The following is a 12676-nucleotide window of genomic DNA, read 5'->3' on the forward strand; positions in this document are numbered from 1 at the left end:
AACTCTGGAGTCAAAAAGTATGTGCATGTGCTTTGGGTTAAGTGTTGGAGAAAAATAGTATAATAAAATAGATGCAGAGAAAGGCAAAGTAATGCAGTTGCAGAGGGAAAAATGAGTTGTCCTCCCATCCTGCAATTTTACTATAACTCCTCTTTCATTATGAAAGGAGGACAAGTCCACTTTCTTAATTATTGTAGATTTATCTCACTAAATATTTTCCTGCCATTTCTGTGACTATAGAAGCAATGTTTTGCACTTTGAAAATATGATCTACCCATTGGGATGAGTGAGATTGTGCTTATTGCAATAACTGCAACAGAAGTAATTACTTCTAGTTCAGCCATCAGCAATTTTAGATTCTAGCCATAACCTGAATTTCAGGAATTAACTCCACCTTTGGTTAAAACTTTAGGTAGAATTAAAGGCTGAATCTGAGCTTTAGTTCTCTTTGACTTTCTGTAAGTTCCTAAAATTGGTCTAAGTTACGGCTCCCATACACTTCGAATACAAACATATATTCTTATTTGTACTTATGATGAATATTCACACCCAAGCTAGAACTTTTAAAAAGACATATGCATATGACCTAGAAACATTGATAGGAAGTTTCCAGTGCTTGCACTGTTAGCAATGGATATGTTTCAGTCTTTTTTGTTTAAAGAATTTTTGGCACAGAGACTTGTCACTTTCCTCCACAATTGAGTTCACTTGCTTGCTCCTGTGAGTGATCTTTACAGTAAATTGTTCTGCTCAATATAAACCTTTTTGTGATATTTGACTGGGAAATGGAGTTGCTGGTAGTTTGTTTGTTTGTTTGTGTTCTATGAAGTGACTGCTTTAAAGGTTCAAGGTACCCTTCTGTGGTGGGTTAACCTTGACTGGCTGCCAGGTGCCCACCCAGCTGCTCTATCACTCCTCCTTCTGAACAGAACAGGGAGAGAAAATAGAAAATACGATGAAAAATCTCATGGGTCGAGATAAGGACAGGGAGGATCACTCACTAGTTACCATCATTTGCAAAACAGACTCAACTTGGGGAAGTTAATTTAATTTATTGCCAATCAGAGTAGGATGATGAGAAATAAGAACAAATCTAAACCAATACCTTCCCCTCACTCCTCCTGTCTTCCCATGCTCAGCTTTGCTCCCAACTTCTCTACCTCCTCCCCACAAGCAGCACAGAGATGACTGGCATTGGGGTCATAACGCTTTGTCTCTTCTGCTCCTTCCTCCTCATGATCTTCCCCTGCTCCAGCGTTGGGTCCCTTCCACAGGGTGCAGTTCTTCATGAACTGCTCCAGTATGGATCCTTCCCATGGGATTCAGTCCTTCAGGAACGGTCTGCTTCGGCATGGTGCCCAACAGGGTCACAGGTCCTGCCAGAAGCCTTCTCCAGTGTGAGTTCTGCACAGGGTCACAGTTTCCTTCAGGGTATGTGGGGTCTTCCATGGGCTGCAGGGTGCATATCTCCTCCCTGTGGATCTCCATGGGCTACAGGGGACAACTTGCCTCACCATGGTCTCCACAGGCTGCAGGGGAATCCCTGCTCTGGAGTTTCGAGCACCTCCTCCCACTCCTTCTTAGTGTCTGCAGAGTTGTTTCTCTCACATATTCTCACTCCTCTCCCTTAGCTGTTGTTGCACAGCACTTTTTATCCTTTCTTAAACGCGTTATCACAGAGGCATTACCAACATCACTGATTTGCTCAGCTTTGGTCTGTGGTGAGTCCATCTTAGAGCCACCTGGAACTGGCTCTGTCCGACATGGGGGCAGCTGCGGATCAGTTCTCACAGAAGCCACCCCTGCAGTCCCTCCCTGCTACCAAACCCTTGCCACGAAAACCCAATACATATGCCCAATGCAAACTGAAGGTGATGCTTGCAGGAACATTCACTGACTCCTGTGTTTCTGTCACCTTCAGGATGTGTAGTTGCTCATCAGGGTACGCTGACATCAATTAGTGACATCTGTTTTCTTTTGGAACAGACTGCTGGGATGAAAAAGGGCAGACTTGTATGCTGCATGCAGGGATATCCTTTTTGGCTTACTACTGAATGGAAGAACAGAAGCAGGGGCAAGTTAATTAGAAGTCCTCAGCCACTTCCTCTGATTGCAGTCACCTTGCTATTTAAGAACAATGATTTTCTTTTTCCACTCTGATAGTGGGGTCAGTTTTATGAGGAAAGGATGGTCATGATATTTTTAATTTTTGTTTTATAGATTGCTTGATTTTTTCCTGCTTATACCTGTTACTATTTGTTTATAACGGTCTTGGAAAGCCATAATTTTTTAGGCTATTTGACACATTGTTGTCTTCCTATCTGTGGAATTAAAAAAAAAAAAGTCTTTACAGCAAAAGGGCACAAAAAGTTTCAGGATTTTCCTAACACATGTCCTTGAAAAGTAGTAAAAAGGAATGATAGGTTTTACTACAAAAATAGCTTTTGAAAATGTAGAAAATGGAACTTATGGAACATTATGTATTTAAAGTTAATTTAAATACATTTGTTTAAGATTACACATTTTCTTTATAAATATTCTTAGATTTGAGTCTTACTCTAATACGCTTTTGCTACTAACTTGCTACTAACTAGCTACTTAGTAGCTACTAAGTAGCTACTTAGTATCTACTTCCTACTAACTACTAACTGTACCTTTTGCTCTTAGCTCTTTTTATTTATTATTTAATGGATTATGTTCTTAATGAAATACAAATGTATTTTTTTACATCACATATTTTTTAAATGTCACCTCCTTCATAACATCAGAAACTTAACTAAATTGCGATAAAAACTTTCAACTTTAAGATTGATGTCATCAGAGAAATAAAATTAAGTGCTTAAACACCACTAAAAATCAGCAAGGAAACAAATTCCAAATATATCAAATCTTCTTGAAAAAAACCCTCCCATTAATAGAAAATACAAATCCCTCTTATTGGAGAAAGAAAGAGACCAGAACTTTTGTAACACTCATTGCTTTTCAAACATGTTTATTGCAAGTGATGTTCATCCATAGTTTTCTCAAAGTAACATCGGAGAAGGTTTTTCTAAGACATATGAAACATATTCAAAAGCCTAGATTAGACAGGAGGAACAGTTGGGAGTCTGGAATATTAACAGTTGTCTGATCAGCTGAATGGGAAGGTACTGTGCATTGCCACTGTAAAAATGATGTTACTGAGAAAAAGAATTCCAAATGTTCTCATATATTGCCTCATAGCCTTGGTGCATCTGGTGATATGAAGGTACAGGTCAAAACTGGACATATATTGGGAGTTTAACTGCCTGAGGGGTTAAGTGCTGTCTACTTATGATTGTATGCATCACAGCTTCAAAGCTGGGCAATCCATTTATATTCTGTTTTGGAACTAGTCTTAAATGTCATCAGACATTTACATGCTTTTGTGAGGAAGCCCGCAGATGTCAATGGACCTGTTAGAGTGTGCCCAGAGGAGGGCCACAAAAATTATCAGAGGGCTGGAACACCTCTCCTGTGAAGAAAGGCTGAGAGAGTTGGGGTTGTTCAGCCTGGACAAGAACAAGGGTCCAGGGAGACCTTATTGTGACCTTTCATCTTATAAGGGGGGATTATATGAAAGATGGAGGAAGACATTTTACCAGGTCATGTAGTGAGAGGACAAAGGGTAACAGTTTTAAACTGAAAGAGGATAGATTTAGAATGAACACTAGGAAGAAATTTTTTTATGATGGTGGTTGCCTAGAGAAGTTGTGGATGCCCCATCACTGGAAGTGTTCAAGGCCAGGTTGGAAGGGGTTTTGAAAACCTTACCTACTGAAAGATGTACCAGCCCATGGCGGGGGAGATTGAACTAAGTGATCTTTAAAGGTCCCTGACAACCCAAACCCTTATGCGATTCCATGATTCTATGATGAGTACTTACATTTATAAAGTACTTAAGTATATACGTTTTAAAGATTTTTTGCTTAATTCAATATTTTTGCATGCCTTTTTAAAAAAGCATACAAAGCAAACCTGTCTTATTGGCTTTCGTAAACTTGAATTTATTAGCATTTTGGTCTCTGGTCTACAACATTTTATTGAATGTTAATGTTTAGAGATATTTCAAAACTGTTTTCTCCTTTTTGTTTACAGCTGGCCTTCTTGCCATTCTGAAGTTTGGCAGCCTAAGTAAACATATATGATCTTAGGTTAGCTATGTCCGACTTCTTGATATGGATATACATTTCTTTTTAACCAAATAGCCATGTGTTTCAATAGCCCATAAGTTGTAATCAATTGCATCTTCTCTCACCTTTCTCTAAAATCTACCATTCCTTTTGTTCATTCCTCATGCTACTATATCAAATGCTTTCCAGGCAGGGAGTTGTGTTCAGCTAGATGTAATAGGAAATAATTAGCACGCTATTCTCAATATAGTCATAGAATAGAATCATTATGGCTGGAAAAGACTGCTGGCTCATATTCAGCCAGCTGTTAGTCAACAACCCCAGCTCCTTTTCTGCCAGGCAGCTTTTGAGACACTCCTTCCCAAGCCTGCAGTGTTGCATGGGGTTGTTGTGGCCCAAGTGCAGGACTTGGCACTTGGCCTTACTGAAGCTCAAACTATTGGCCTCAGCCCATCGATCCAGCCTATCCAGGTCCCTCTGAAGATCCCTCCCACCTTGAAGCAGATCAACACTCTCACCCAACTTGGTGTTGTCTGCAAATTTACTGAGGGTGCTCTCAATCTTGTCGTCGAGATCATTAACAAAGAAATTAAACAGGAGTGACCCCAACACTGTGGAACACTACTTGTGACCAGCTGCCAACCAGATTTAACTACATTCGCCACCACTCTCTGGGCCCAGCCATCCAGCCAGTGTTTGATCCAGCAGAGTGTATGCCTGTCCAAGCTGTGGGAAGCCAGTTTTTTCGTGAGAATGCTGTGGGGAACAGTATCGGAGGCCTTACTGAAGTCCAAGTAAATAACATGTACAGCCTTTCCCTCATCCACCAGGTGGGTCACCTTGTCATAGAAGATCAGGTTTGTTAAGCAGGACCTGCCCTTCATGAACCCATGTTGACTGGGCCTGATCACCTGGTTGTCCAGTAAACAGTATGTAATGGCACTCAAGATGATCTGCTCCTTAACCTTCCACAGCACCAGGGTCAGACTGAGAGGCCTGTAGTTCCCCAGATCCTTCTTCCGGACATTCCTGTAGATAGGCATCACATTTGCTAGCCTCCAGTCAACTAGGACCTCCGCAATTATCCAAGACTGCTGATAAATGATGGACAGTGGCTTGGTAAGCACTTCCGCAGCTCCTTCAGTACCCTTGGGTGGATCCCATCCCACTCCATAGACTTGTGTGTGTCTAAGTGGTGTAGTAGCTCTCTAGCCATTTCCTCTTGGATTATGGAGGTCTTATTGTATTCCCCATCCCTGTCTTCCAGTGCAAGGGGCTGGGTACCCAGCAAACAACTAGTCCTGCTATTAAAGACTGAAGTAAAGAAGGCGTTCAGTATCTCAGCCTTTTCCTCATCCTTAGTCACTGTGTTTCCCCTTGCATCCAATACAGGAGGAAGTTTCTCCCTAGTCCTCCTTTTGTTGTTAATGTATTTATAGAAGCATTTTTTAATTCTTTTACAGCAATAACCGGATTGAGTTCTAGTTGGGTTTTTGCCTTTCTGATTTTCTTCCTGCATAGCTTCACTGCATCTTTGTAGTCCTTCTGAGTGGCCTGCCTCCTTTTCCAAAGGCCATAAACTCTCCTTTTGCTCCTGAGTTCCAACCAAAGCTCTCCATTCAACCAGGTCACTCTTCTGCCCTGCTGGCCCATCTTTTGGGACATGGGGATGGCCTGTTCCTGCACCTTTAAGACTTCCTTGCGGAGTGCCCAACCTTCCTGGAATCCTTTGCCCTTCAGGATAGCCTCCCAAGCATCTCTGCCAATCAGTCTCCTGAACAGGCCAAAGTCTGCCCTATGGAAGTCCAAGGTGTCGGTTCTGCTAACTCCCCTCCTTACTTCAGTGAGAATTGAAAACTCTTACTATTTTGTGATTGCTATGCCCAAGATGGCCTCCAACCATTACATCTCCTACAAGTCCTTCTTTGTTAACACGCAGCAGGTCCAAGAGGCCACCCTCTGTAGTTGGCTCTTTCACCAGCTGTGTCAGGAAGTTATCTTCCACATACTCCAAGAACCTCTAGGAGTGTTGCCTCTCTACTGTATTGTACTCACAGCACACATCTAGGAAGTTGAAGTCCCCCATGAGAACAAGACGTAGCAATCGTGAAACCTCTCCCATCCATTTATAGATTATTTCATCAGCCTCACCTTCCTGATTGGGCAGTCATCCCCGTCTTTTTCACAACTGCAGTAAAAAAGACATGCAGGAACAATTCTATGGAAGAGAGAAAATTTATGTAGATCAGTGTCATCTAATTTTAGTCAACAGAAGGTTAATTGCCATAGTTGGTAGACTTTTTATTTTAAACTCTCTCTCTAGTTAATGAAGAGATATTAGTTCCACTTGAGGTACAAATCCTAATGTACTGATTAATTATTTATCCTAAGCGGAATGTCCAAAATAGGCAAGATTAATATCTCTCCAAATAGCTTATCTGTAGAAAAACACTAGCTGTGAAGGTAGTAAGTGATCCTTTTTGAACAGATGCCTAATTTTCAGATGATTCAAATTTCACAGAATCACAGAATGGTTGAGGTTGGAAGGGACACCTTGTCCAACTCCTCTGCTCAAGCAGGGCCACCTAGACACAGTTGCCCAAAACCATATCCAGGTGGCTTTTTAATATCTCCAAGGAGGGAGACTCCTCAACCTCTCTGGGCAACTTGTGCCTGTGCTTGGTCACCCTCACAGTAAAAAAACTGCTTCCTGATGTTTAGATGGAGCCTCTTGTGTTTCAGTCTGTGCCCACTGCCTCTGGTCCTTGTCCTGTCAGTGAAAAGAGCCTGGCTCTCTCCTCTTTCCACCCACCCTTCAGGTATTTATATACATTGATAAGAGCCTTTGTGAGCCTTCTCTTCTCTAGGTGGAACAGTCTCAGTTCTCTGTGTCTTTCCTCATAGGAGATGCTTGAGTCCCTTAATCATTTTTTCAGCCTTTCGTTGGACTATCTCCAGTATGTCCAAGTCTCTCTTGTACTGGGGAGTACTGCACACCACAATCAGATGTGTCTCATGTCTAAGCAGAGGGTAAGGATCACCTCCCTTGATCTGATGTTAATACTTTTTCTAATGCAGCTGAGGATACTATTGGCCTTATTTGCAGCAAGGGCACGTTTCTGGCTCATGTTCAACCTATTGTCCACTAAGACCCCCGGGTACACTTCTCTCAAAGTTGCTGTCCAGCTGGGTGGCCCCCAGCATGTACTGGTGCATGGGTTTGTTCCTCCCCAGGGATTGAACTTTGCACTTGTTGAACTTCATGAAGTTCCTGTTGGCCCATTTCTCCAGCCTGTTGAGGTCCCTCTGGATGGCAGCATGACCCTCTGGCATATTAGCCACTGCTCCCAGTTCCGTGTTGTGGCAAACTTGCTGAGAGTTCACTCTGCACCATCATCCAGATCATCAATGAAGATGTTAAACAGGAATCATCCCAGTATTTACCCCTTGGATACACCAACAGTTACTGGCTGATCACCACCCTCTGGGCCCAATCTTTCATCCAGTTTTTAATGCACCTCACTGTCTGTTCACCCAGCCCATAGATCAACAGTTTGTCTATAAATGTCTTATGAAAGACAATGTCAAAGGGCTACGGCTACATGAAGTCAAGGCAGATAATATCCACTGCTCTCCTCTAATCTATCAGGCTAGTCATTTCATCATATAAGTTTATCAAAGTTAGTCAAGCATGACTTCCCCTTGGTGAAGCCACACTGACTACTCCTGATGATTTTCTTGTCCTTAATGTTTCTGGAAATGGTTTCCAGGATTAGCTGCTCCACGGTAGTATTAATGTTAAATAAAATTATATTTCAGTATAAATAATTTAAATAAAATTATACCTCAGTCTTACAATAAATGATGGATTCAATATATTTTCCTACTGAAACTATTCTTCTATAATCAGATATATAATAACACAATTACTTTGGTGTAGGGACCTGTGATTCTACGGAAAATTATGGAGGAAAAGCCTATCAATCAGAGGGCAGCATTTCATTAGCCTATACCATCAGATATAAATGCACATCATTTACTTACTGGGAAGTAGTCAGACATCCTCAACAGAAAAGCAATTAACCATCCTGAGGGCATATAAGAACACACAGATATAAACAGGATGTATTTTCTTCTCCTTGCCTAGTTTCATTCCTACCAGTGAAGAAGGCAACTAGAGAATTCCTTTTGATTAATGAGAAAAGGGTGAGCATGACATTATTAGCAGTCTATAGGTGTTTTTTTTCCTAGAGTTAACAATGAAAACTGATGAAAGAAGGTATCTTGTGGACATGTTTCGGTGAGGTGGATTTCTTTGTTCTTACAATTATGTTTGGATCATTCATACTGTGTTTTATTGCAAAATAATGTTTAGAGAAATATATTTCTTTGTAGAACAGTAATAGATGTTCTGGCACTAGAGAGGTGGCCAGAATTTCCCAGTCCAATCTTTCTCTTTCTTTCTGTCTTCTGGGTACATATGCCATTCCAACACAGTGTTAAAGGTAGTTAGTAACCAGTCCTTTCTGTCAGTGTCCAGATTAACAATTTTATCTTCTTTTCTAGTAGCTTAATAAAAATGAGTGAAATTTACTTAATTTTATGTACAATTACTAGTAATTATTAGAGACAGCATTTGTAAAGGTTAAGATATTTGATGTGAGAAAACATGGCAAAATCCAATATGAAATAATTACTTAGAGGTTAAAAAAAAACAACCCTAAGCCATTCAACCCAATATTCTGTTTCACAAGATAAAACTTATACAATAATTTATATTGTTTGGAACATGATACACTAACTTAAGTAAAAGCCAAGTATTTTCTTAATGATTTACTGTCACTCCTTTGTTTCTCTTTGTGGATGCTATATTGATAGTTAAATTAAATTGCGTAATTATTATTTTTTTTTGTTTCTTTGTAGAAGGCCTTATTTAGAAGATAACTTCTTTTTTGTAGAATAAGTCTTTTTATTGGGGCTGCATAGGTTGACAAGATGTTGAGACTGTATTCCTCTGATTAATCAGTCTTAGAAACTCTTGTGAATGCAAGCCAATGCAATACAGGTCATACTTCTATGCAAACAGAAAACTATAATATGAAAAATGAAAATATAATCTCTTCATATTCTTATTTGAGTGTGCTATCCTTCCATTTTAAGACTTTCTAATAGTATTTGTTCTCAGGGTAAGCAAGGACTATACCTTTGTTTTCAATTATTGTGGCCCCGAAGTAAATAATTCTAAATGACCTTTATAAATAACTGGTTGCAGGATTAGCCTCTATGGAAAATTAAGTGACATTTAGCATTAGTATTGGAATTAAAAAAAAACAAATCAGAACAAACCAAGTACTCTTTTTAAGGAACTGCATGAAAGAAATTACATGATGTGTTTACCAATGACTCAGCAAAGCAGAATTCATCTGCTGTCTGTAAGATTGAGATTACTGGCAGACGTTGACATATAACACTTTGGGATAACCCCATCTGGTCTTCAGCTGCCTTCCCAAAAAACACAGTTGTCCTGAAGGTCCTGTATCTGCCAGGTTTGTGTGGATTTTTCAGCTGCTTTACGGAATCTCTGATGATACTACTTCAATGTATTTTATTTATGTGAGTGAATTTCATTTTAGATGTCTGCAGTATAGACATCAATATATAAATGCCTAGATTCACTATCTGGTCAAGGAAGAGAAATAGGTACTCCTAAACTGTGGTTGATCTAGTACGTGTTATCTACCTTCTGATGAAATAGATTACAGTCTAGACATGTTTTTTCACTGGTTATGAAGTCTACATCAAATATAGATGTTTGCACTGCACATGTCTGTGGTTAAGTATGGAACCCTATTGCTGACAAATGGACTCAACAATATAGAAGAAAATTTCCAGTTCAGATAGTGAGTATTTATCTCCTGAAATTGCCTTACAGATTGTCACCTGCTTTTTTCTGTGATGTTCTATAAATCTCCAAGTTTTCTTTCTCCTTTTCTTCCCCCTCTCTCTCTTTTCTCATCCCCTCTGATATGCAAAGATTAAATGAAATTTGAAAGGACAGAAGTGTTTAATATTTAGGCTGTTTCATTTCATGTTGCATTTTGTTCATGTAATAGGTCACTACCAAAGAGCCAATTAAACTATTGTTATGCTACAAAGCAATTCTGGGATATTTTGAATCATTGAATTATATGCAATGTGCAGCAAAATAGTATGTAATAATGTTGCGTTCTTGGCAGGATGTTTTAATTCAAAGTTGTTCCTTATTATTAATATTACCTAAGATAAAGCTCACTTAAGCTTTATTTTAGCTTAGTTTTTAAGTAGTCTTCTGAGGAGAAAAGATTCAAAACATCTTTAGAAGCTTCACCATTATTTTGCTGGGGAAATGTCAAATTTTATGGAGTGAAAACATTACTATACATCTGAAAATATTTTTAGAGTTACATTTGCATCGGAAGCCTTAGGGCACCAGATGCACATATGGAAATACATACAAGTTTAAATCTTTACACTTCCCCTTCAGAAGCGGTTCTGAAGCACATATGCATGCTTCTGTTACACACCATTCTGCTCTGTATGTTTTGAAATTTTAAAAAGTTGAGTACTTCACCTGGAACCCTACTTTCCTTGAAAAATCTTTGCGGAACTAGTTCCATCAGGAACTAGATTCATACAGTTATATCAAACAATTGTTCAGAAAGATTGCTGTCTGGAACACATCCTCCTAAGCATGTTCTCTCTCTGAAGAGTTGTAGGATGTTCTCAAGTTAGCAATTGACTATTCAATAAAATCTTGTCCTGTGTTACTTCTGAGCTGGATAACAGACTCAGTTTTGCCCAAGGACTGGGTTCCAAAGGATATATTCCAAGGCACAGAGAGGAGGTACGTCTACTGAAATTTGTTATAAATTAGATCTGTGCTCTCATTTCTTCCTTTGGAAAAGTCCTTGCAAAATTATTAGAGACCGAAGTACACCATCATAATTTTCAGAAAGTTACCTTTCAAATAGTATATATTTTTTTCTGTATAGCTTGGATAATAATCATTAGTATTACTGTCTATTTTGTGTTTATTTGCTTCTGGGTTTAGAAATTTAATTAAATTCAACAATTATAAGTTGTTTATTGTTTCTGGCTTTATAAGCAGCAAAAGCAGACCAGGATGTAGAGAGACTATTGCATTCCTTTTAGCTACTTTCATACTTATTCTAGTGAATAAGGAGAGCACAGATCAGCATATCTTATTTTAAATAAATTTGTTGTTTATGTGGGGATGTGTGTGTATGGAGGAAGAGGAAAGAAAAGATTCCTTTTTCCTGACAGTAGTGTCTTGGGAAATATTAACAATAACCTCTGAAACAAAATTAAAATATGATTAGTGTGTATCAGGATAATTATGGTAGTCTGCTACCTACTGGATATATCACTAAAGCTACTATAAAGGTACAAAATTTCAGGGAATACTGCATAGCTCTTTCTGAAAAAGAAGAGAATAGTAATTATTACATTGCTTAATTTTAAGTAAAGAGATTCTTCTCATTTCTGAAGCCATGCAGATACATATCTGATATTATTAGTTGACTTATAATATGTGAAATAATAGATCATGGCTGTGTTGGTAAACGGTCTCAGCTAGAATTCTGCATCTTTGACTTTTCCCTCTTGGGCCCGCCTTCCAGAACCCACTTCTAATAGTATCATCTTTTTATCCAGAATCTTGTGGTTCAGGCAAACCATTATTGAAGTATTCTTTTCTTAACATCTTGGATTTCTTGTTATTATGAATATAAATTTAGGTTTACTATGCTGTAGCACATAAATATTGATATTATTGTAAAATTTATTTTACTATTAATAAGCGAAATATACTTTCAACTCAAATTCAATACTAATATTATTTGCCCAGAAACTGTTATGTTTTATTATGAAGCCTTTGTCTTGTTCTCATGTAACTGCACATCTAATTACACATAATTTAAATGTGGACCAGTAATGAAGTCTCTTTTCTTTTTTCTTTTTTTTAATTTTTTAAATAGTGAATGAAATATGTATCAGCCTTAAATCTAGTTATGGATTTCAGTTAAATTTCTCATATCTAGGCTTACAAATTTTGTGGCTAGAACAACACAAACTATCCAGAATATTTTTTTTTTTACACTAGGAAGATTAAGAAGGTTTATGTGTGGTTTTGTCTGCTTTACTCAGACAATTAGAGCAAATCAGCTACTTGCCTACACAATTTTCCATGTCCTCTCCACAGGAGCACTCTTAACTCCCTGTACTTGGCTTTATTCCCTGGGGTATAAGACACACATACATGCACGCGCATACATGCAAGCACACACGTTTGTATATGTGAATATGCCAGACTGGTTGTTCCTCAGAGTATTTATGTTCCTATTTACACCTGTTAAAAAAATAAAAAAAAGTTTCTCCTCCCTTTGGAACAAATTACAATCCTCAGAAGATATGTCAGCTTCTCCGATTTGCCTGTACTGGTTTTTGTTCATAGAAACATGTCTTTC

At 38.6% G+C, this 12676-nt stretch overlaps 1 protein-coding gene across 2 annotated transcripts in view; it reads left to right on the forward strand.

Annotated features, from left to right (window-relative positions):
- CSMD3 (CUB and Sushi multiple domains 3) overlaps window positions 1-12676 on the forward strand; it is a 715473-nt gene that overhangs the window by 333137 nt on the left and 369660 nt on the right. The window lies entirely within an intron of this gene.

The sequence above is a fragment of the Charadrius vociferus genome, unplaced genomic scaffold, assembly GCF_000708025.1.
Source record: "Charadrius vociferus isolate BGI_N301 unplaced genomic scaffold, ASM70802v2 scaffold168, whole genome shotgun sequence".
Lineage (NCBI taxonomy): Eukaryota > Metazoa > Chordata > Aves > Charadriiformes > Charadriidae > Charadrius > Charadrius vociferus.